Here is a 26,189-nt window from a genome sequence, read left to right as displayed (position 1 = left end):
AAGCATACTTCAATTCATTTTCGAGTACCCCTCAACGTATCTAATAGTAATACTTGATATAGCATATCATTATATGGGAGTATGGGGGATGAGAAAGGGAGTAGGAGAGAGGAGTAGACACTTAGTATCACATTTTCGGTCCACATAATTTATCAAATAAACCACTTTACCACCGGCCCGATTAAAAAACATATGTGGCTTCCTTTTGGGGGTTTTGGGCCCCCGGGGTTTTTTTGAACCCCCATTTTTAAACCGGGAAAAAAACAACCCAACCCCCGAAAACCCCCTTTTAACCCCTTTTTTTAAAAAAAAAAAACTCCCAAAAAATTTAAGGGCCCCCCCCCAATTTCCCTCCCCCTTTTCCCCCCGTTTTCCCCCTTAATTTTCCCTTTCCTCCCCTTTGTCCCCCCCTCAAAAAATTTTTTCGGAAATTTCCCCCCCCTTTAAGGGCCCCCAAAAACCCAATCCCCCCTTTTGGAAACCCCCGCCCCCTTTTAATTTCCCCCCTTTTCCCGAAATTTTTTTTTGCATTTTTAAAAATTTTATATTTTTGGGTTTTTTCTTCGTGATAAAAAGTAACGCGGTTTAAAAAAATTTTTTAAAAAAATTTTTAAATTTTTTTTTAATTTTTTATTTTTATTTCCCGGCCCCTTTTTGTTCCCATTTTCTGAAAACCCCAAAAATTTTGAATTTTAAAAAAGTTTTTAGCCCCAAAAAACCCGGAATTTGTTTTTGTTGGGGTTTCCCCCTTTGGTTAAAAAAAATTTTATTTTTTTTTTTTCCTGTTTTAATTTTTAAAAATTTTAATTTCCCCCTTTTTCCCCCAAAAAATTTTTTAATTTTAAAAATATATTTTGGGTTTTTTTTCCCGGGAAAAAAAAAATCCTTTGGAAAAAAAAAATTTAAATTTTTAAATTAAAAATTTTTTTTCCCAAATAATTTAAAAAATCAAATAAAAAGGGGGTTTTAAATTTCCCCCTTTTTTTTATTTTTGTTTTCTTTATTTTAAATAAATGAAAATTCCCCGGGGGTTTTTTATTTTTGGTTTTTAAAGAGGCAAGGGGGAAAATTTTAAAAAAAAGGAAGTTAGGGAGTAAGGGGGGGGGAAAATTTTTCCCCGGCCCCCCCCCCGGGCCCCCCCCCAAAACGGCCCCCCCCTTTTCAGGGTCCAAAAATTAAAAATTTTTTAATTTAGTAATTTTTTGGGAAAATATTTTTTTTTCTTTTTTAAAAAAACCATATTTTAAAAAAATTTTTGGAAACCTTTAAAGGGGTCCCGGGTTTGGGGAAAAACCGAAAAAAAATTTTTGGGGGGCCCCTTTCTCCCCTTTAACCCCCCTTTTTTTCCCCTTTTTTTCCCCCTTTTTCTCTTCCAACCCCGGGTAATATTTTCCGATTTTCAGTTTAAAAAACCCAAAATTTAAAAAAAAGCCAAAAAAAAAAAAAAAAAAAAAGTCCAAAACCCTTTTAAAAAAGGGCAATTTTTTTCCCCCCTTTCTTTTAGGGCCCCCCGTTTCCCTTTTTTTAACCCCTGGGTGGGGTTCCCCGAGGGGTTTTTTAAAACCCCCGGAAAAATCCCCAAAAACCCTTCCCTTTAAAATTTAAAAATTTTCCCCCCCCCCCCCCCAAAGTTTCAAAGGCCGGGAAAATTTTTGCCCCCTTCCCCAAAAAAACCCCCCCATTTTTCCCCCCCGGGCCCAATTTCCCCCCTTTTTGCAAAAGGGGAAACCCCCCCCTTTCTCCGGGGGGAAAAAAAAAGGGCCCTTGTTGGGGTTCCTTCCTCCCCAAAAATTTCCAATTGGTTTTTTTTTTCCCCCGGGGTGAAGGGTTTGAGGTTTGGAAAAAACTCTCCCAATTTTGGGGGGAAAAAAATTTTCTGGGCCCCCCCGGGGGTTTTTTTTTTAAAAATTTTTGGGTTTTTCCCAAAGGGGCCCAAAAAAAATTTGGAAAATCCAACCGGGAAAAGGGGGCCCGGGGCCCCCCAATTTTCCCTTCCCTTTGGGACCCTTTTTTTTAATTTTTGGTTTTTTTGGGGGGGAGGGAAAGGGGCCCCCGGCCCCGAAGGGGGGAAAATTTCCCGGGGGGGGAAAGGGGGGTAAAATTTGGGGAAAAGTTTTTTTGGAAAAATTTTGGGGCCCCCCGGTAATTGGGAAAAAAAACCGAAAAATTTTTTTAAAAAAATTACGGCCTTTTTTTTTAAAAATACTTCCCAAAAGGAAAAATGTTTCCCCCTTTTTGGGGCCCCCTTTTAAAAGGGGGAAAAAACCCCAAAAAAACGTTTTTTTGTTTTGGGCCCTGGGAAAAAGCCCCCAACCCAAACCCCCCCCCCCTTTTTTAAGGGCCGTTTTTTTTTTTGAAAACCCCCAAAATTCCTTTTACGGGCCTTTCCTTTTTTCCCGGGGGGGGGTAAAAGGTCCCCCCAAATTTTTTCCAAACCAAGGGGAAAAATTTTTCCCGATGTTTTTTTCCCCCCGTTTAAAAAAAGGGGTTGGGGGGTTTTTTCTGTTTTTAAAAAATTTCTTCCCGGGGAATTTTTTCAAAACCCCCCACGGTTTTTTTTCCCAAAAAATTTTTTTTCTTTTTTTTTCAGGGTTTTGGCGAAAAAACAAAGGGGTTTTTGGGTTTGTAAGGTTTTTTGTAAGAAGTACTTCAAAAACTATCACCCGGCCCCCGGGAGGAATAAAGGGGGGAAAAAGGGGGGGGGAAAAATTTTCTGGGGGAAACCCGGGGAATTTTTTCCCGCCCCCAAAAAAGGGTCTTGCCCTTGGGAAAAAAATGGGGGGGCCCCGGGGGAAATTTTCCCTTTCCCCCGAAAAGTGGGCTTGGGCCCCCGTAAAAACCAAAATGGGGGATGGGGGGGAAAATTTGGGGTTTTTTGGGTTTTGGTAAATTTTTTGCTACTTGGGAAAAAATTTTTGTTTTGGGGGGGCGTGAAAACCCCTAAAGGGGGTTTGTGGGGTTTCCCCCCACCCGGGGGTAAAAAAACCCCTTTTTTTCAGCCAAAAAAAAACCCAAAAACCCCCCATTTTTGGGGGTTTTTAGGGGCCCCGGGTTTTTGATGTTTTTCCGGGGGGGCCCCTTTTTCCAAAAATTTCCCTTTTTTTAATTTTGGGGGGAACCCCGGGAAAGGGGGGAAACCCCCCCCCAATTTTTTCCCCGGGGGGCCCCCCCTTCCCCCCCTGGGGTTTTTTTTTAATCGAAAAAAAAAGAAACCCGGGGGAAACCCAAAAATTTTTCCCCCTCAATCTTTTTTCCCCCTTTTAAAACCAAGGGGAAAGGGGCCCCCAAACGGGGGGGACAAACCCCAAACCAAGTTTTTGGGGGTTTTCCGGTTTTTGCCTTTTTGCTGGGAAATTTCCCCCCCCCCCCCCATGGAAGGGGTTTCCAAAAAATTTAAAAACCCCTTTGAAAAAACCCCAAACCTCAAAAAAAAAATGGGGGGGTTTCCCCTTTCCCCCAAACAAACCGGGCCCCCGGCCCCAAGGGAATTTTTTTTTTCCCCCAATTTCGTGGTTTTTTGGGGAAAATGTTCCTCCATTTGCCCCCGCGTTCCCCCCCAGGGGGGGTGTTTTCCCCCTTTTTGGGTGTTTTCCAAAAAGGGGGAAATTGGGGGGGGGGCCCCACAGCCCAAACTTTTCCCCTTTCCGGAAAAACCCCCCCCAACCTGGGGCGGGAATATTTGGGGAAAAAATTTTCCCAATTTTCCAATTTTCCCCAAGGGAAAAAAAGGCCCTTTTTTGGGCCCCTTCCAATTTTTATTCCCCGAAAAGGCCCCCCTTTTTTATAAAATTTCCCTTTTGTTAAATTTTTGAAAAAGGGGGGTCGGGGGCCTTTTTTTCCCCCCCCTTTTTTTTAAAGTTTTCCCCAAAATTTTTTTTTTCCCTTTTTGTTTTGGGGGCCAAAAAAATTTTTTTTTTACTCCCTTAAAAACCTTTTTTTTCCCCCTCCCCTTTGGGGGGGGGCCCCCCAAAAATTTGGGGAAAAATGCGGCAAATTTTTGGCCTTTTCCCTTTAAAAATTTTTAAAAAACCTTGGGGAGGAAATTTTCCCCCTAACCCCCCTAAAGGGGGTTTTCAAAAAAACCCCGGGGGGAAAAAAAATTAACCCCACTTGGGGTTTTTTTTATTTTTTTTAAAAACCCCCACTGAAAACCCAAAAGGGGGGGGGGAAAAGGGGTTTTGGGAAAATCTTTTTTTTCTCTTTGGGGTTTGTGGGTTTAAAAGTCCCCCCCAGTTTTTTTTTTTTTTTCGGGGGGGTTTTTCCCCGGGGGCCTTCCGAAAAAAAGGGGGGAAAAAAAAGGGGGTTTGGGGGGGCCCCCTCCCCAATTTCCCCCGGGGAACCGGGAAGGGGTTTTTCCCCGCCCCCCGGGGGGTTAATGAAGGGGGGAAAAAAAAAGTTTCCCTTTAGGGGGAAAAAAAAGGGGAGGGGTTCCCCCCCCTTTTTAAACGTCCCGGTTAAATTTTTCCCCCCAAAATTTAAAAGAGCAATTTTTCCCCCCAAAAAGTTTTCAAATTTTTTTGGGGTTTTTAAGTCCCCACTTTTAAAACAAAATTTTTTTGGTTAACCCCCCCCTTAAAAAATGGGGGCCCGGGAAAAAAACCCCCCAAAAACTTTTCCCGGGGGCACCTTCCCCTTTTTTTTTCGGTTTTTAATTTTTTTCCCCCGGGGAGGTTTTTTTTCCCTTTAATTTTTTTAAAAGGGGGGGGGGGTTTGGGTTTTTCCCAAAAAATTTTACCCTTTTTTGGGTTTTAAAAACCCTTCCCCCCCCAAAAATTTTAAAAAATTTCCCCCCTTTGTTCCCCCCTTTTTTTGGTTGAAATTTTTTTTGGAAAGGGAAAGGGAGGAAAAACCCGTTTTTCCCCGGGGTGAGGAAAAATTTAAAAAGGGGTTTTTTTTCTCCTTTTTTTTTTTTTCCTTTTAAAAAAACCGTTTTTAAAACCCCTTTCCCCTTTTAAACCCCCTTCCCCAAAAAATCTAGGGTTTAAAAAATTTTTTTGTTTTTCATTTAATCCCCCAAAAAATTTTAATTTTATTTAGGGAATGAAAAATTTAAAAAGGGGGAATTTTAAAAAAAAAAAACATCAAATTTTAAAACCCAGGTTTTTTTCTAAAAAAAACCCCCCGTTTGGGGGGGGCAGTTAAATTTTGTAATTTAAAAAAACCCGGGAAAGGGCAAAACCCGTCCCTTTTAAAAAGGGTTTTTTACAGGAAAAAAAGGGGAAAAAAATTTTGGGTTTTTTTCCCCAAAAAAACATTTTAAAGGCCCCCGAGGGGGGAAAGGAAAAAAAAAACACCCTTAAATTCCCCCCCCAAAAAAGGGGGGAAGGGGTTAAAATCTTTGGGTTGGGTGGGGGGCCCCTTTTTGGAAAAAAAATTCACGGGGGGAGGGAAAACGGGTTTAATTTGGGGGGTTTTCCTTTAAAAAACCCCAAAGGGAAAACCCCACTTAAAATCTGGGTTTTCTTTACATTTTAAAAGAAAAAACAATTTTCCCAAAAATAAATTTTTTTTTAAAAAAAAAATCCAAAGGGAAAAGTGTCCCTTTTAAAAACCCCCCCAAAACCCCGGTTCCCCCCATGGGCCTTTTGGGGGGAGCTTTCAACCCAAACAAACAATTAAAAAAAAAAAAAAAAAGGCCCAGGGAATTTTCCCCAGAAGGGGCGGTTATTTTAAATGTAAAATCAATGAGGTTATGGGCAGGGACTCAGGGGAATTTAATTGCATTGTGGGCTTAAGCTCTGGGAAGGGCCCAAACTAATGGAAGCCAAAACCCCAGGGCCCTTTGATGGTCCTCCTGAATGAGTGGGAAAGAAGTCAATTTGAGTTTTAATTGCTTTACCCAATGATAATAAAAATTCATTATGACATACCCCCTAGTGAACAGAAAACCTGGGCCTTATTCCTTTTCCACATCCCAAAGGGGCCCCCGAAAATACTCTTGGTTGTGATGCTTTCGAACAGGGCATTCTCAAATTAAACAAAACCGGGAAACATCGTAAAATTGGACCAAATGCCTTTCGGAACGGTGTTTTGCTGAATTTTCGGATCCATTTATCTTCTGTTTTTTAAAATGAATTAGGAAAGGTTGAGCCCCGGGAAAACCTTATTACCTAGGTCCCCCCCCAAATTTTGTGATAAAAAATTCAATTAATAATAAAATTAACAAATAAATTATTCCGGAAATCGGAAAATTTAAAATCTTCGATTAACGAAAAAGGTTTTTCCCAATTTTATATACTTCCTTTTCGTTTCCATTTTCGGTGTCCCCCCCCGGGGGTTTGTTAAAATTGCTTTTTAAATTATACAGAAAAATTCGGCCCGTAAACCCCTTCTTTTTAGATTAAAAAGAAAAAAAAATTTTTCCCGTTGAATAATCCCTGCTCCAAAACAGGGGACCAATGGGGAATGGAATGGGGAAAAAAAGGGGAGAAATATTTTAATTTAATGGAGGAAAGCGGCGTGGGATTTTGGAAAAAAATTTTCTCCATTTTAACTTCCCCTTTTCCCCCCTTTTAATTTATATCCTCATTTTTTTTTGTCAAATATTTTTTGTTGTTAAAACAAACGTAGAAAGGTTGCAAAATTAACAAAGGGGGGTTAAATTAATTTAATATGAAAAAAAAGGGTTTTTGGGTTTTCACTTCAAATTTATTCGAATAATGGCCCCCAAAAAAATAGCAAAATAGCAATTTAGTGTCACCCGCGGGTTCATTCACAATTTTAACATTTATTAAATCCTAGGTAAACTATAGGTAAAAAAATTTAATAATTAATCAAAAAGCTAAAAAGTTTATAATTTTTGTTTTCTAAATGGGAAAAGGAAAAAAATGTTTATCATTTCGAGAAAAATTGTCCAGTCAGGGGGGCTTATTATGGCCGCTTTGTAGATGTTTTTTGGGACCTATGCCTAAGTTAGTGGGTTCCACAGGCTTTGCGACTGGCAATTGCCGGGTGTTTTAAAAATCGGATTTAATGGGTTATTAACCAACGATCCACCCCCACTTGTTTGTTTTGGGTTTACTTAAGAATTTTAATAGGTGTTAGGGTTAAAACCCCTTTATGCCAAGAAATTTAAAAACTAAAGGGGATGAAGGAAAGAGGAAGAAAAAGGAATAACGGGAACCCCAAAAAAAAATTTAATTAAAGTAATTTTTAATAGGAGCTTTTAATTATTTGAATTACAAGCTTCAATAATAAATTCACTGACCTAAAAAACTTCTTTAAATTAAAAAATGGGCACTTTGGGGTTTTTCGCTTCGCCCATTTTTTTAAATGGTTCCCCGTCGAAACAACTTTGGTTTTTAGACGTTGTTTTTCACTTATTTTTCACCTAAGTTTCAGGGAAAAATTTTTTCAGTTTTAAACAGAGTTTAGTACCCGTTTTTTCAAATAAAATCAAAAGATACCCGGGGGGTTTTTTTTAATAATGGTTAGGTTTCAAAACTAGAAATACCGAAACTTTTTCCTGGAAAAACGTTATCAATAAACTCCTTCAGTACAAAACGTTTAAATGCCTTAATCAGGTTTTTTACGGCTATATTTCCCCTATCAATTAGAAATTTGAATATTTGTTGAAGATGGGAGTTAAAAGGGTTTTTCCAATTTTAGTGCCAAAAAATTACCATATCTAGAAACTTTGGAACTGAAAAAAACGTTGTTAAGCCCAAAAACCTCGGTTGGGGATTGTTTTTGGGGGAATGTTAAGGGGTACAACATGAAAAATTAAAATTCAAACAGTTTTGTTATCAAAACTGATTATTTTCAGTCCTTCTTGTGGATATTAAAAATTTAAAATCAATGGTATTAATTTATTTTATTATTGGGAAAAAAACCAGGTCGCTCCATTCCCAATGAAATTAGGTAATAATTCCTTAAAATCAATTTATGAAGTAAGGTATAGGGGAACCCTTGGAATTTTCCACCCATAGGAATTTTTACCCTTGGGGTTTTTGGGATGAATTTTCAAAAATCCGCCGAGGGAAAACATAAAGTGTTTTAAAATATAAAATTTTAACAGCCTTTTTTTAGGTTGTCATCTTGACCTTAAAACAGGCCGGGAAAAGAAATCATTTGGTTTTTATTGGAAAATAGAAACATGTATACTGTATCCTTTTTAGGGGAAAATTTCAAAATAATTTTAAAGGGTCTGGGAAAAATATTTAAATCCAAAAAAAACCTTCATTTAATCATGTTCCTTTCTTCAATCCCGTCTTAAATTTGGTATAAAGAGTATTTAAAAAAACAAAAAACTTGTATTTTTATTTAAAAAACAATCGCTATTTTTGATAGCCTTTCAAGGGAAATTTCACTTGAGGAACTTACTTTCCAAAAACATTTTTTATACCGCTTGTTTGTTGTAGATTTGCCTTCGCCCGTTATTTTTTGAAAGATTTCCTCAAAAAAGTTTCGGGGGTACAAAAGTTTAAACTATTGGGGGACGTTTCAGTTTTTTTCGTTTACGGGAAAAAACGGGCACCCCCGCAATGGAACCTCCCTTGGGTTTAAAGGGGTTGTTATTTGAAAAGCTTTTGGGTTTTTCCCAAAAAAATGCGGTGCTTAGTCCGGCCCAAGTTTTTATCTTCAAAAATTGTACATTTAAATCCCCCTCTTTGGCCCCCAGATATTTTTTATTGAAAAAATGAGTCTCGTCCTTTCCCCAACAGGGGGTTATTATGGTATCATTTACCATAACATTTTCTAGAGTTTAGGATTCAATCAAAACCCAAATTTCATTGGACAAGAGTTTTTACATAAAAAATTTTTTAACAAATAAATGCCAAAATTTACCAAAAACTTTGTCGAACTTAAACCCAAAAATTGTATTTTACTTTTTCAGCAAATTTAAAAGGGTTCTTTAAAACTTATTTTTTTCCCCGTGGTGGGTTTTTCTTTTATTTCAATGTTTCAGGAGGGTTTTCTTGTATTAATTTTCAATACGATTGGGAAAACTATTGATAAACAACTTTTTTCCCTTCCAATTTGCTTGAAACTTTTACCTTTTTTTTTTTTGGACAGTACTTTTTTTTACTTTTTTGTTTTTAAATTTAACGGGGGGCAGTCGTAAAATTGAAATATATACTTCCCTGGAGATTTAAAATGTGGGAATTCTGATTTTTTTCAACCGATAGGAAATACTTCCCTTAAGTTCAAACATTATCAAAAAACCAATTTTCTTTAAATTACCAGTAAAATACGTCCATGGGGAGGGGAAAAAATTTTAAGGGGGGGATGGCAATCGCATGGGGGGGGACATTTTAAAAATAGATTTAAAAATCAAAAAAATAAAAGTTTCTTTTAAAAAAGGGAAAATAGTTTTCAATTAAAAAAAAAAAACCCATAGGTTTTTATACTTTCATAAAAAAAAATCTTTAATGGTGTAAAAAAAACTGAACCCCAAAAAAAGGGGGGGGCAAAAATCAAAATTGGGGGCTGAAAAATATCAGGAAAAAAATTTTAGGTTTTTAAAATTACAAAGGAATTTGCAATTAAAAAAGGAAAATTTTAAATTTTTTTTTATTTTTTGGGGTTTTGATTTTGTTTTCTGAAGGTATTTGGGGGAAAATGTTGAAAAAAGAAAAGGGAAAAAAAAACGTTGGGAAAAACAATTTTCCCGGGGAATTATTTTGGGATCAAAAGATAAAGTGTTCCCAAAATTTTTTTTTTAAAGCTTTTTAAACCCTTTTTTTTGTTTTTATTGGAAAGTTTTTTAAGAGATTTTTTTCCTTGCCTTGGTTTTAAAATCAGGGGGACCCCTTTTTTTAAACCCCGGGGGGCCCCCTTAGGCTGAAAATTTTTTTTTTTTCCCCTTTCCCCTTTGCCCCCCCCGTTTGATCGGGGGCAAAAAACTGTCCCCCTTTAAAAAAAAATTTCATAAAAAACCCCCTGGGAGATGTTTTAAAAACCCCCTTTTTCCTTTCTTCTTGTTTTAAAAAAAACCAAGAGGGGGAAAGCTGTCCCAAGCTTTTTTTCCAAAAAAAAACCCCCCGGAAAGTAAATCATTTTTTTTGGGGGGGGAAAAGGTTTTTTGGGCAGTTTCAGAATCAAAAAAATCTCAAAAATTTGCAGGGAAAAATTGAGAAAAGACGTGACCCCCCCCCGGATATTAAAAAAGTTTTTAATTTTAAAAAAATGTGGGGTTTTTGGGCTTTGACCAAATTTTCTGTGGGGCCCCCTTTGACCTTTTTAAGTGGTTTTTAAATTGGTTTCTCCAACATATTTTTTTTTTTACAGGGGGAGAAAAGGTTTTTAAAAAAAATAAAAATTATTTGTTTTACAATCAAATATTAAAAATTTGTTTATGTCCAAAGATAAAAAATTAATTAAAAAAATTTTTCGCTTCCCCTTTAAAAAAAAAAATTTAAGGATTTAAAACTGTTTTTCAAAAGGAACAACCCTAAACCTTGCAAAAAATCTAAAAGGCTTTTGAAAAAGGGGGGGGATTTTTCCTGGGGGGGTTTTTTTCCCAAAATTTTATTTTTTTGGGGCAAAAATTTTTTCTTTTCCCCCTTTTAAGGGGGGCCCAGCAAGTAACCCCAAGTTGGTTTTATTTCCATTTCTAACCCGAACCGGGATATTTCAGCGCCCCCCCTTTCCCCCCAAAAGCTCGCCCCAACGTACAAAAAAACGTTCCCCTGCTTTTAAATGGGGGCTAGTTTGTTCACATATTACTACGGAATCACTAAACCCCCTCTGTAATCAGTTTTTAACACATAGCTATTGAGTTAAAAATAAACACTAGCCCCAATCATTTTGATTTAGAAAATCCTTTGCCGTGAGTGATTACGTAGTATGTGAAACTCTATCCCTTATATTAGGAGTGTAACAGGAAAGTGTAAGCGCACCAAGCATGGCTGGGCAACTTGTACTTGTAGTGCTTGGCAAGCGCTAAAACCTTGCCCTAGGCCCTAAACACCTAAATTGGCCTACTTCTGGGGCATATTACCGATCTGTATCCCACCTTGCTATATCCTCCTGGACATTTCGTACTTGCTGCCTAATTGTTTCACTTGTTAGTTTCACTTGTTACAATTTAAGCAGGAATAATATTTGTGAGAGCTGAGTAGTGGGGGTAACCCTGCTGCATCAACAGTGCTCTCGCGCAATAGCGTCGTAGCTCGTAGTTAATTTTATGAGTTTTCCTTTGCTTTGATAAGGCAAGGGGTCATTCACTTTTCACATAATATTATGTAATCACTTTGACAACAACGCTGTATACCTCTTTTCGCGCAAGAAGAACAATATTTCGTATTCATAAAAAGTTTTTTAAAATTGGTATTCATAAATAGTAATACCAAAATGTTTACGTAATATGTGAACGCCCCTGAATGAAGTACAGCGGCTCATACCCAAAAACAACCCACGTACCATGTTACAATTACATTAGCAAAGAAACAATTTAGGCGGTACAAAAGCACAAAGGTCTGTTGGAAGACTTTTATGCTTTAGGTTTAAGGTAGTTTAATGGGTTTACTAGGATAATGTACTTCATATTAACTGTTTAGTTAACTATTTATTTTGGTCATGATGAATGTCGAAGCATGTGTTTATTGATAACTTCCCAATAATCTCTAGGGATGGGTTGAGCCCAGCCCCCCTCGTTCAGCGAAATTTCTAGAGAAAGGAATACCCTCCAGAATGGGTAACCCCTCATCGCCCTCGCCACTGCCATGACTCCTTGCTATGTTGGTTTATGGACATCCGGGCGGTCATAAAAAACACAAAAAGTACTGCACCAAGTTTCCCATCCAGTTTTTTGTGCACAGTCCGGGATTCTCCAAGTTTTACCCCTTCTTCAGCTTCATGCAGCTAGTGGGGATGATAGTGCCTAAAATCTATGAGGTAACGGTTTTTCCTTGTCTGAAGGATTAGAGGCCCTGACGTTTTTCTCTTCTTCCTGCGACTTTTCCCTTCACGTACATGGGAGGGAAGAAAAAGCTACTAAGTCTACTCTGAAAGGTGCTCATATGCATCTCAATGTCCCTCCTCTGTGCTGTTTGGTATGCTTACCCTCTGTTAAATTCACTAAAAACGTTCTTCATCTTCTGCGAATTTTTCTGGTCGGCCTCTATGCAGTTACTGCCTTGGAGTTGGTTTGCAGAGTTGATAATAATGCTTGATGCTGAAGAAGGGTATCCAAACGCAGATCAAGGTGCCAGTGTACTGACGGGACCTTTGGAACGGTCTACCACGTGACCTTGGTTGTGCTGCTCTTCTTTGCTATATATGGTCTGTCAGGAATCTACCACAGTGCAGAGGAGTCGCTGCAGCACAAAGGTATCGTTGAAAAGTTCCTGGTTTACAAGATCTTCACACTTCTGGCAAAATTCCAGGACGTGCTCTTCGGCACTCTAGTTCACCATGGTGTTGTAAAAGATGAACAATCAAATACAACGACATATGGCCCGCTGGTCTAAGAGTACGAAACTGTCTTGCATTTGTTGTTTGTGTCGAAGCTATGATTTCATTTCCATTAGCACTGAAATTTTACAACACCGCTGACTATGTTGTCACAGATGATGGCGGAACAGATGAAGGAGGTCTGGACATGATGAAAAATAAGTCGCAGACAAGGTGGACGAGGACACAGATTTATCACTGGTTTAACATAAATTTAACTCAGATAAAGTTTAAATTCTATATTATATTAACAATAACATATTAACATGATTATATTACAGCCTATCCATTCAAAGTTGATAACAATCTCAATTCTCATATACCTTAGTTCGTATATTTATGGCGGGTAATATTGTGGTGGGTCAAAATAATGGCGGGTCAAAATTATGGCGGATTTTCCCAAAATTATTATGCCATATATACCCTGTCAGAACTCGCCAAAATTTAACCCGCCATAATTAAACGAACTAAGGTAGTTATATAGCTTTCTTTATTTTAGCCTTTCTTGAGCAATGTCAAAATGATTGAAGTTCATTGATTATTTTGGATGTGACTCTGTGCACTGTGGGGAAGTTTATTAAAAGTACATATATGTACAAACAGTAGACGTTATTCAGCAACCATACTAAATTTTATTTTGTTTCTGCACCATTACTAATACTATTAGTCTTACTGCATGTTTGAAATGGAAGGAAGTTCTTGAGAGATAGAGGTGACATGATACTGATAGTTTGTTGTATTCTGCAAATTGAAATTTTGTAAACATTTGATTGCATTGTGCGATTTTCGTGTAAAGGGCACAATTAAGTGTGGACACTACATAGGAGACCAATGAATGCTTGATCCAGGCACGTAGCCAGGGGGGGGGCTAGGGGGCGGAAAAAATCGAACCCCAGAAAAAAGATAAGCCCCCTAGTCCCCATGGTCCGCCTGGTAACTGGGCTGTATGACTGCAGTCAGTCAAAGATTTGAACTGTGGATTGTAAATATATGTCATTAAATCCAAGCAAACATTCTAGAAGACTTCTATAATTATAGGTCAATAGTGTCCCCTAGACCGTAGGAAATGTACAAATCTTAGACGATGAGGCCTGAGTAAGTCGTAAATTCTGATTGGAGAATGCAGATGCTGTTGTGAAGTTACCAAATTACGTGAGTACTTGATCTTTTCAATCCCAGTTTATTGCTGTCCTACAAATTTCTTTAATGCCAAATGTCGTCTAAAACACCCTGTTTCGCAAAAAATTTCCAAGGGGGCTGCGCCCCCCTAGCCCCCGCCAAGGGGCTCCGCCCCTGGACCCCGCTGGGGGCTGCGCCCCCAACCCCTGCCACAGCTTGATTGGACGCGTCAGCTCGCTTCGCTCGCCGACAGCCCCCTCAAAGAAAAATCCTGGCTACGTCCCTGGCTTGATCGTTATGTAATATTTATGATATGCTTTCATATATACAGCTGAGGGTAAGAATTATTATCACAAACGGATTTATAGCAGCTGGTATCACGGACGCCATCTGCATTCTGATTGGAGAATGCAAATTGCTGTTGTGAAGTTACCAAATTTACGTGAGTACTTGATTCTTTTCAATCCCAGTTTATTGCTGTCCTACAAATTTCTTTAATGCCAAAATGTCGTCTAAAAACACCCTGTTTCGCAAAAAATTTCCGGGGGGCTGCGCCCCCTAGCCCCCGCCAAGGGCTCCGCCCCTGACCCCGCTGGGGGCTGCGCCCCCAGACCCCTGCCACAGCTTGATTGGACGCGTCGGCTCGCTTCGCTCGCCGACAGCCCCCCTCAAAGAAAAATCTGGCTACGTCCCTGGCTTGATCGTTATGTAAGATTTATGATATGCTTTCATACATACAGCTGAGGTAAGAATTATTATCACAAACGGATTATAGCAGCTGTATCACGGAGCCATGACGCCATGTGGAATTCAAGATCTCTAAACTCAGAAGATTCAAAGTTCAACGACCCTTTTAGTTTTACCAGCGTTGTCGTTGAACAGCTGAATTAATAAAGCAAGCTTCTTAATTCGGGATAGCCTGTGGCAGGCAACGGCCCGATTCTAATGCTTTTACAGACCTACATATTATTGTTACGTAATCAGCCACACCACACCACACCACACCACACCACACCACAAAACACCACACCACACCACACCACACCACACCACGCCACACCACACCACACCACACCACACCACACCACACCACACCACACCACACCACACCACACCACACCACACCACACCACACCACACCACACCACACCACACCACACCACACCACACCACACCACACCACACCACACCACACCACACCACACCACACCACACCACACCACACCACCCACACCACACCACAACCACACCCACACCACACCACACACACCGCACCACACCACACCACACCACACCACACCACGCCACACCACACCACACCACACCACACCACACCACACCACACCACACCAGATTATGATTGTCAGGTGTGCGGAGCGTGGCAGCTGATATTTTAAGTACTTGCGTACTTTGGCGGAAAACGTTTATCGCATAAAAAATACGTAACGTGCGTATATTCGGAAAAACTTAACATCAACATTTTTTTTCCGAAACTGCAAAATGGGCCGATTTCAAGTATTTCTTAGAATTTTGACAAACAGCGGGTTTTTCGGCGTACTTAACATTGTTGTTTCTAATGATCATACAGCCTTTTCTGATGAGGCATATTCAACACTGTTCTAAAGTCCACCCTAAAGTCTACCATAAAATCTAACCTAAAATCTACCATAAAATCTACCAGTACCCTAAAGTCTAACCTCAGTGGTCCGGCTTCTTAGAAACTGCCCATAATTCGTTTTAATTTATGGATGAACACGTTATGTAAGGTGCTATGAGTAATTCGAATTGTGAATTATGCAAAGAATAACAGATTTTTACTTGAAATTTATTGAAGCGAAAAAGCAATATTACATCTTGAAATGAAAAACTATTATTATTAAACAATTGCAACAAAAGCTCATATCAGGCATCAGCAGTAGGAACAACAAAACGAAAAAATTATGACGATGGAACATATAGCAAATGTTCAAGTTCGGGGCTTTTAGGTTCGGGGTCGGGGACCAAGGTCGAAGTTGGGCACCAGAGTCACGAAAAATTGGCATCTGTTGTTCAATATCCAGGTATTATTGTCAGCTCTGTAACCTAAACCTTTCTACACGTGTATCGATTCCGAATTGGCAGTGCGACTCTAACAATGGTTGCAGAAACATCTGTATGGAGAGAATCTTCAGCGCACTAGTAGGAATTTTATAAGTATCTCCCAAGAGTAAGGTAGCGCTAATTTGGCAATCAGAAGCCACTCCATCAAGTAAGGAACCTAACATCAGTGCACCCTTATCCTGGATTCTATGCCAGAAAAGGTAGCAAAGTATCCCCAAGTCGAAGCATATCTCCACCGAACTCGTAAGAAGACACTGCTTGAGATTCTTTCTCTGATTGCTGCCCACGTCTTTTGTAGAGTTGTGGTAATAGCCCACTATGTAGATGGTGCAGAGTATTGCTGACCCGGCATATCCCAGAAGGAGCAGTGTTGTTTCTATCACGGACATAATGTTGAGGTGCCATCCGAAGTCGTCACAGCGCCCAAACTGCTTCAAACTGCCAAATTGTTAAGGGTACATAAATCATAACCAGCTGAAGGAAAACAGCAAAACCTAAGATTTTTTCCATCCTTTTTTTGTGTTCCCTGAAAACGAATGGCTTGTATATTATGAAGCATTGAAATGAGTAAACTGTTTTATTGATAAAACTTCAGGAAAGTCATCGTTTGTCTGGTGCAAACGACCTGAAAAGCTGTAAAAAGCAAGAAAAAGATTATAAAAACTAGACACAACACCGCTTAGTATTAGATTTGCAGCAATTTCCTCGCCTCAGAATGAACATTCCCATTATCATGTTCATGACAGGAAAAATACATCTCACCAATTTTAACCATAATTTTCGACTTCTCCTTCAATTTAAATATAAAAATCAATCAACGCTAAGATAACGAAAACTGATCCAGCTATAAGAATTGCTACTGTTCTTGGCTCAAACGCTTCGCTACTCATCAGGGTAGCTCTCGTTTTATACCAAATTCCAGCTGCGTTTCGGTTATTCATCACCTCTTGATAGCCGGGCAGATCATTTAATGTCTCATCTAAAGATTTGTGTATGAAACTGATAGCAACATCGACGTTAAGGGTCTCATTTTTGATCTCTAAATGAGCTACGCCATTTTCCTTCAACTCGTTAGTCAAGTCCCAGGTTTTAATCACTTTTCCATCCAACTCCAAATCAACCTTAAAAATGTCCGCAATATTTGTGAGAGTTTGCTGCCCCTTTTCTTTTAATTTTTCTAGCACAGTTTGAAACCAATCGCTGTCACCAGGCTTCATTATGATCGGACGATTATTTCTGCCTCGACCTATAATAAGCATATTTTGTAATTGTTTTTTTTTAATGTCGTTTAAGCAATATAAAGCAATTAGGTAAATTAATTATTTCTTATGTCGCATAGAATACATTGATTGTCAGAAAGCCCAAGAAAGCGTTGCTGCTTTATTGATTATGATTTATGGCGAAAATGGAGAAAATGATGATAAATTACTAAATAAATCCAAAATAATATTGCTAGAACTACTAATTACCTTCGACTAATTAAGTTAAGGTTATATTTATAAAAATGAAATTAATTATAATAACATGAAAGGAAACAAACTATTTTCCATTTCAATTAGAATATATCAAAACCAGGAGAGTCTTACATAAGTAATGAGTACTCCAGACTTGTGTCTCCGCCGAATTGAAGCTCTGATCGACAATTCGGCGGAGAGAGAAAGAGAGCTTGTTTCTCATCGAGTTTATATTCATGTGGCGGTGGACGCAGATTTATATTTATTTATTTTCTGAGGAACACTAATTACATGTCACCCAACAAACTACTCGTCTCGCTGTCACGTGATCCCACGTGCCCGTGTCCCGACTTACAGAATAGTAATTCAGTTTGTAATAGTATAGACAACAGATTATAATAGGAGTGATGAATTATGTATTGGATGACGATTGCAAGACATAACGCGCGCGATCCTCAAATTCAATGTGTGTTTGTAAATTATTTTTGGCGGACTATTACATGATGTAAATCTGCCCTCACCCTGCCTTATTAAGTTATTATGATTATATAAGATTATAAACTTAAAGGGGGCATACACAACATTTGTCCAGTCCAAATGACTTCAAAAGAAGTTAATTTACTATCTTTCGCATCATTTCTACACCAAACATTTGTTTGACACTCATTTCTGTGATCGAGCATTTCCTTGTTAGAATGCATTGCATTTTTTGGAAAATAATATTTGTTTCATTGAGTCAATCATTAGATTAATGTCAATAAATAGAATATAAATGATTTCCCTAGATTCAAGATTACTTATCTCGATTTCTGGTTCGATGCAGAGATTGAAATGAGTAAAATGAGTGCCGAAACTTGATCAAGTTTTGTCTTCCGCGCGTACCTCTTAAAATAATGTAATATTAATATATAATATATAATTAAAAAAAATATATATCACAGTGCTGGCAAGCACGAGCGGTGTCTTTATTGGGGGTATACTATGAACCCCCTTTACTATTCTATCCCCTTTACTATTATACCCCCTGGCCCTTTACACCCCCTTTGGTACACGTCGGAAGCCTCTTTCGTGCACGCAAAGCGTGCACTCCGGCCGGAGGCGGCGGCCGAAGGCCGACGCCTCCGGCAGGAGTTTTTCAGGCATTAAGACTCATCGGAAGTCGTTCAGCAGATTTATTTTTAGTTCAAAATATTCTAATTTGATGTCAAAGATGTCAGAAATAAGAAATAGTTATGTTGAGATTTTTAAAAAATTTGCATAAAATACTCGCCAGCACTGTTATACGAAATTCGGTAAAAAACCCGAAATCGCCATATTCAGGTGCCTTAAAAACCATGTTAAAATTGAGTTAGAGATCTGAAACTTTGCAGGGCGTCTAGACGTTGACCTAATCGACTGTAAAAAAGTTTCAAGTTTCAGGAGCATCGGGAAATTGGTTTTCTAGAACCCCTGTTTTACGACAGATTGTCGTGATATATACATATATATATATACATATATACATATTTGACCAAAACCCATAATCATGGGTAGAGTGGACCGCTGCCAGTATCTCTCTTTCCCAAACAAAAGGAAATGATATTAATTTGATTGACCGTTTTCAAATGCAAAATGATACCGAGAATGAAATCGGTCGCTCGCTTTTCCCATTCATTCACGGCTTATAGTTATACGAATTGTAATAGGTTTCGATAAATTACATCGATCACTGTATGCTGTAATAATCTATTTGGGTTGCGTTCGGGTCGTTACCTAGTATTTCGGGATAAGGGTGGTAGTTAGTGAATTAGCTGAAGTTAATTGAATCTTTATTGCAGAGTACAGCTATCTTCAGGTATGGTAGTTCTTCTTAATCTATTACATTTGTAATTGTAAATGAATGGGAAAAGCGAGCGACCGATTTCATTCTCGGTATCATTTTGCATTTGAAAACGGTCAATCAAATTAATATCATTTCCTTTTGTTTGGGAAAGAGAGATACTGGCAGCGGTCCACTCTAGCCATGATTATGGGTTTTGGTCAAATATCATCTCTTTTTGATTAATGTCAGGGTACTTTGTAAAGTCGAAATATAATGTATAAACTGATATCTTCATTAATAAGGAGCAAGGAGGAAGTTTCAACGATTTCGAAATTTTTCCTTTGAAAACATTTCCTTGTGTTTGGGTAAGCATATCGGTCGAACACTGACTGAATTTGCCACTTTATACTCATTCAAGTTGGCATTAAATTTATATATAATGACATTGAACTGTCGTGGTAAAGCAGAATTTGTTTGAAATCACGAATGAGCAAAATTATCACCTTTCGCACGTGCAAACTATGAGCGGACGTTGCGTGCGCATCCAATATTGAATCGCCGTAAATTTTTGCGTGTTGGTGTTTTATATATAGTTTGATAAGCATGCAAAGTTTCAAAGTATTTCAAGTAGAACTGTAATCACCACGGCACACCAAAGTTTACAGAAAATGGTAAAAACAGCAATTTTCAGTGATTTTAGCAATTTTTAATCAATTTGGGCGTGTCCCCACGTGTGCATCTTTTCGATTTTTAACTTTAAAACTAGCCTAATGCACAATTTATACCTATAAGAAGCAGAACTGAGCTCCACAACCCAAGGGATAGCCCAACACCAGAGAATACTAAATCGCAAAATTGAAGTTTTTATAAAATAATTCTTCAAAAAAGCACTAACTTCAACGGCAAATATCTTTATGAAGGAGCAAGGTAGGGGAACTTTCCGGTAGATTTTCAGAATGCTTAAACAATTATCTAACTTCAATATGCCCTCAAATTTTGAATAAAATTACTCTTTAATGGCGTAAAATCGATTTTAAAAGTGATTACTTTGTAAAAAAACAGGTTTTTTAAATGGTTAACTTGATGACGTCATCAAGTGGTAATGATGACGTTAAATTACTTTTTAATATAATGTAAACTAAAGTCTAAACAATCATCTTCAAGACCTGTGGTCCGAGATGGCTGTATCTTTAAAGCTTCTGAATATACGGACACCTGAATATAGCCTATAATTGACTGGCAAAGCGTCTATCCCTGAATATATATGTATATCTGTATATTTTGCCAAAACCCATAATCATGGGTAGAGTGGACCGCTGCCAGTGTCTCTCTTTCCCAAACAAAAGGAAATGATATTAATTTGATTGACCGTTCTCAAATGCAAAATGATACCGAGAATGAAATCGGTCGCTCGCTTTTCCCATTCATTCACGGCTTACGAATTGTATAAATAAGTTTCGATTGATTACAATTACATCAATCTGATGCTGTAAAAATCTCTTTGGGTTGCGTTCGGGTCGATACCTAGTATTTCGGGGTAAGGGACAAGGGTGGTAGTTATTACTTATTGAACAAGCTGTAGTTTATTGAATCTTCATTGCCGAGTACAGCTGCCTTTGGGTAGTTCTTCTTAATGTATTACAATTGTAAATAAATGGGAAAAGCGAGCGACCGATATTTCATTCTCGGTATCATTTTGCATTTGAGAACGGTCAATCAAATTAATATCATTTCCTTTTGTTTGGGAAAGAGAGACACTGGCAGCGGTCCACTCTACCCATGATTATGGGTTTTGGCAAAATATCATCTCTTTTTGATTATAATGTCAGGGTACTTTATAAAGTCGAAATATAAACTGATATCTTCATTAATAAGGAGGAAGTTTCAACGATTTCGAAACTTTTCCTTTAAAAACATTTCCTTGTGTTTAGGTAAGCATATCGGTCGATCACTGACTGAATATGCCACTTAATACTCATTCAAGTTGGCATTAAATTCATATATAATGACATTAAACTGTCGTGGCAAAGCAGAATTTGTTGGAAATCACGAATGAACAAAATTCTCACCTTTCGCACGTGCAAACTTTTAGCGGACGTTGCGTGCGCATCCAATATTGAATCGCCGTAACTTTTTGCATGTAATTGTTTTATATATAGCTTGATAAGCATGCAAAGTTTCAAAGTTTTTCAAGAAGAACTGTAATCACAACGGCACTCTAAAGTTGACAGAAAATGACGAAAACAGCAATTTTCAGTGATTTTAGCAATTTTTTATCAATTTGGGCGTGTCCCCACGTGTGCAACTTTTCGATTTTCAACTTTAAAACTAGCCTAATGCACAATTTATACCTATAGGAAGCAGAACTGAGCTCCACAACCCAAGGCATGGCCCAACACCAGAGAATACTAAATCGCAAAATTGACGTTTTTATAAAATAATTCTTCAAAAAAGCACAAACTTCAATGACGAATATCTTTATGAAGGAGCAAGCTAGAAAAACTTTCCGGTAGATTTTCAGAATGCTTGAACAATTATCTAAGGTAAAAATTTCCTCAGATTTTGAATAAAATTACTCCTTAATGGTTTAAAATTAATTTTAAAAGTTATTACTTTGTCAAAAATCAAGTTTTTAAAACGGTTAACTTGATGACGTCATCAAGGGGTGTTGATGACGTCAAATAATTTTTTTATACAGTGTAAACTAAAGTGTAAACAATTATTTGCAAGACCTGTGGTCGGAAATGGCTGTATCTTTTATACTTTTGAATTTATGGACACTTAAATACAGGCTACAATTGACTGGCAAAGCGTCTATCCCTGAATATATATGTATGTATATATCACGACAATCTGTCGTAAAACAGGGGTTCCAGAAAACCCACTTCCCGATACTCCTGAAACTTGAAACTTTTTTTGTAGTCGATTTGGTCAACGTCTAGATGCCCTGCAAAGTTTCAGATCTTCAACTCAATTTTAACATGGTTTTTAAGGCACCTGAATATGGCGATTTTGGGTTTTTTACCGAATTTCGTATAACAGTGCTGGCGAGTATTTTATGCAAATTTCTTAAAAATCTCAACATAACTATTTTTTATTCCTGTCATCTTTGACATCAAATTAGAATGTTTTGAACTAAAAATAAATCTGCTGAACGACTTCCGATGAGTCGTAATGCCTGAAAAACTCCTGCCGGAAAGAGGCTTGTAGCGTGTACCAAAGGGGGTATAATAGTAAAGGGGGTATAATAGTAAAGGGGGTATAATAGTAAAGGGGTACATAGTATACCCACAATAAATGCAACGGTCGTGCTTGCCAGCACTGTGATCTGTATATGTCCCGACAATCTGTCGTAAAACAGGGGTTCTAGAAAACCCATTTCCCGATGCTCCTGAAACTTGAAACTTTTTTTGCAGTCGATTTGGTCAACGTCTAGACGCCCTGCAAATTTTCAGATCTCTAACACAATTTTAACATGGTTTTTAAGGCACCTGAATATGGCGATTTTGGGTTTTTTACCGAATTTCGTATAACATGCTGGCGCGTATTTTGCGCAAATTTCTTAAAAACCTTTACATAACTATTTTTTATTCCTGTCATATTTAACATTAAATTAGAATGTTTTGAACATAAATATACCTGCTGAACTACTTTCGATGAGTCTTAATGCCTGAAAAACAATAAAGGGGTGTAATAGTAAAGGGGGTATAAAAGTCAAGGGGGTAAATAGTAAAGGGGGTAAATAGTAAAGGGGTTAAATAGTATTGTGAATATAAGAGGCACGGTCATGCTTGCCATTGTGATATATATTCAGGGATAGACACTTTGCCAGTGAATTATAGCCTGTATTTAAGTGTCCGTAGATTCTAAAGTATAAAAGATACAGCCATTTCGGACCACAGGTCTTGAAGATAATTGTTTAGACTTTAGTTAACATTATGTTAAAAAGTTATTCAACGTCATCATCACCACTTGATGACGTCATCAAGTTAACCATTTTTAAAACTTGATTTTTCACAAAGTAATCATTTTTCAAATCGATTTTACGCCATTAAGGAGTAATTTTATTCAAAATTTGAGGGCATATTGAAGTTAGATAATTGTTTAAGCATTCTGAAAATCTACCGGAAAGTTTTTCTAGCTTGCTCCTTCATTAAGATATTCGCTATTGAAGTTAGTGCTTTTTTAAAGAATAATTTTATAAAAACGCTAATTTTACGTTCTAGTATTCTCTGGTGTTGCACCATCCCTTGGGTTGTGGAGCTCAATTTTGCTTCCTAAAGCTCTAAATTGTGTCATAGGCTAGTTTTAAAGTTGAAAATCGAAAAGTTGCACACGTGGGGACACGCCCAAATTGATTAAAAATTGCTAAAATCACTGAAAATTGCTGTTTTCACCAATTTCCGTCAACTTTGGAGTGCCGTTGTGATTACAGTTCTTCTTGAAATACTTTGAAACTTTGCATGCTTATCAAACTATATATAAAACACCATCATGCAAAAATTTACGGTGATTCAATATTGGATGCGCACGCAACTTCCGCTCAAGGTTTGCACGTGCGAAAGGTTAAAATTTTGCTCATTCGTGATTTTGAACAAATTCTGCTTTGCCACGACAGTTCAATGTCATTATATATGAATTTAATGCCAACTTCAATGAGTATAAAGTGGCATATTCAGTCAGTGATCGACCGATATGCTTACCTAAACACAAGGAAATGTTTTCAAAGGAAAAATTTCGAAATCGTTTAAATAACCTCCTTATTAATATTAATGAAGTTATGAGTTTACATTTCGGCTTTGTAAAGTACCCTGACATTATAATAAAAAAGAGATGATATTTTACCAAAACCCATAATTATGGGTAGAGTGGAGCGCTGCCAGTGTCTCTCTTTCCCAAACAAAAGGCAATGATATCAATTTGAATGACCGTTATCAAATGCAAAATGATACCGAGAATGAAATCGGTCGCTCGCTTTTCCCATTCATTTACAATTGAAATAGATTACATGTTATAAATCGAAACTTATTACAATTCGTAAGCCATGAATGAGTGGGAAAAGCGAGCGACCGATTTCATTCTCGGTATCATTTTGCATTTGATAACGGTCATTCAAATTGATATCATTGCCTTTTGTTTGGGAAAGAGAGACACTGGCAGCGCTCCACTCTACCCATGATTATGGGTTTTGGTAAAATTTGTAATACTAATAGTAGTTAACTGAGCCCTTATGCGGAAGTGATGTTAATGATCGCTGAAGTTTACAAATAAATTTAACCTACCTTCCCACCAGTAGTACTACTACTAGTGGAGTATATAAAAATAAGAGATTTGCAAGAATTAGAAGAACGCAATTGCCATAATATATCTCGACCAAGGTCGACTAATAGTATTAGTAATACCAAATACGCTGCTCGCACGTCACAATGTATCGCGCACCGGTGTCCCGTGTGCACGCCAATTCATTCTCCCAGCCTGTAGTTGGACAATTGGTCCATTGTGGTTTTAAAATATGCGGAACAGTCGAAATCATTTCACTTCGTTGTAAATCCTTAAAAGGTCAAATTCATGAAACAAAATCAACAGTCACAATTTTCGCTCCTACTAAATCGCTCGCCCAAATTTTAAGAAAATTCTTGTGTAAAGGCCCTTTAGGCATGAAAGTGATCTAGATCGGTGTAATTTTGGACGCTGATTCCGAATCACCCCCCCCCCCCCCCATAACGTAGGGTTAAAATGCTTCCCTGGAGAGTTATGGGCAAAAAACCGTTTTGGTCACGTGACAGGCTAGTAAAACGTGAATTCGATTATTTAGGGCTCGGGTTAGGGTTAGGGTTGTGGTTAAGATTATGGATAGCTTCGGGGTTATGATTAGGGTTAGGGTTGGGATTAGGGTTTATGTAAAACCGTTTTGTACGGCTGCAAAACCAAAAAAACCAAAGTCATGACGTGAAATTTTTTTGGCGAGCGATTTAGTAAGAGCCCACAATTTTATGGAGCAATCAGAAATCACTATATCAAGTAAGGAACCGAATATTTAAGCACCTTTATCCTGTATTCTATGCCAGAAAAGGTAGCAAAGTATCCCCAAGTCAAAGCTTATCTCCATCGAACTCGTTAGAAGACACTGCTTGAGATTTATTTTCTGTTCATGACAGGAAAAAAACATTTCACCAATTTTACCATAATTTTCGACTTCTTCTTCAATTTAAATATAAAATCAATCAAAGCTAAAGCTAAAATAACGAAAACTGATCCAGCTATAAGAATTGCCACTGTTCTTTGTTCAAACACTTTGCTACTCATCAGGATACCTTTTGTTTTAAACCAGTTTCCAGCTGTGTTTCGGTTATTCATTACAGGACCGTCGACGAGTCCAACTCGGCGCGCGTCCTGGTAGGTTGTAAACCTACACAACTTATCCTTGTGTTTCAGGTATTACCTAGTGATCGCTATGACTATATTACTTCATGCACAGTGGTATATGTGGAAGTTGGTATTGTCCTGTTAATATTTGCCAAGTTTTGTGGACAGTTGGCCATGACACATGATTTCAAGTAATATTTTGAAAAAGTTTGGGAAATTTGCAGCGCGATTATCCGGCAAAAATCCGGCAATTCTGGTCTCAAGTATAACTTCTGTGCTACGAAATAGCGCGCGCCGGGCCAGAACATTAACAATGGTCAACACCTAGCCATCAGCCATGAGTCTACGCGTACGTACTAGTACTACTACTGCTAGCTATGCGTGACTTGTAGCGCGATGCACTACTGGCCTACTGGGTCGCGCCGCGCACCAAATAATTCTTCTCGCAACCACCGGTAGATCGGCGAGATGCACCACTGTGCCTCACCGAGCTGCGAAGGATTGACATCGTGAATCAATGCGTGACGTACTGCTAGTGCTATGCGTGACGCGCCTTCGGCGCGGCGGTTGCGCGCTACTGCATACTGCAAGCGAGAGGGCTCTGGATAGAGCAAATATTTGACATACGTTGCAAACCCTTTTCTCTCCGGCCGGGCGCCCTTTATCTTTAAGTTCACAATATTTAGATTTAAGAGCTCACCGAAGGGGGGTCTGCTATACTTTTTTTACACTATTTATCATTTTTAATTAAAATTAAATTTTAACACACTTACAAATTAGCCGGCCGCACTCCATCCGGCGGGCGGACGGAGTGCACGAGAGAGGTATACAACGTGTAGCAATTATTTTCCAATCAGTCTTCACATAGTACATTTCCAAAGCTACCTTTCCCCCAGCTCACCTGTTTGTCTCCAAATTTTGTCTCTTGAAGTTTTGAGTGGACAGGGCATGTT

At 38.2% G+C, this 26,189-nt stretch overlaps 1 protein-coding gene across 1 annotated transcript in view; it reads left to right on the top strand.

The window, feature by feature from the left end:
• The window catches only part of LOC134814833 (tetraspanin-31-like), an 84,361-nt gene that overhangs the window by 26,631 nt on the left and 31,541 nt on the right, over positions 1 to 26,189 (top strand). The gene's annotated exons all lie outside the window — the stretch shown is intronic.

Source organism: Bolinopsis microptera, chromosome 5, assembly GCF_026151205.1.
Source record: "Bolinopsis microptera isolate Bmic1 chromosome 5, MBARI_Bmic_1.0, whole genome shotgun sequence".
In the NCBI taxonomy this organism is placed as follows: domain Eukaryota; kingdom Metazoa; phylum Ctenophora; class Tentaculata; order Lobata; family Bolinopsidae; genus Bolinopsis; species Bolinopsis microptera.
The sequence above is the reverse complement of the archived record's forward strand: the minus strand, read 5'-3'. Positions and strand labels throughout refer to the sequence as shown.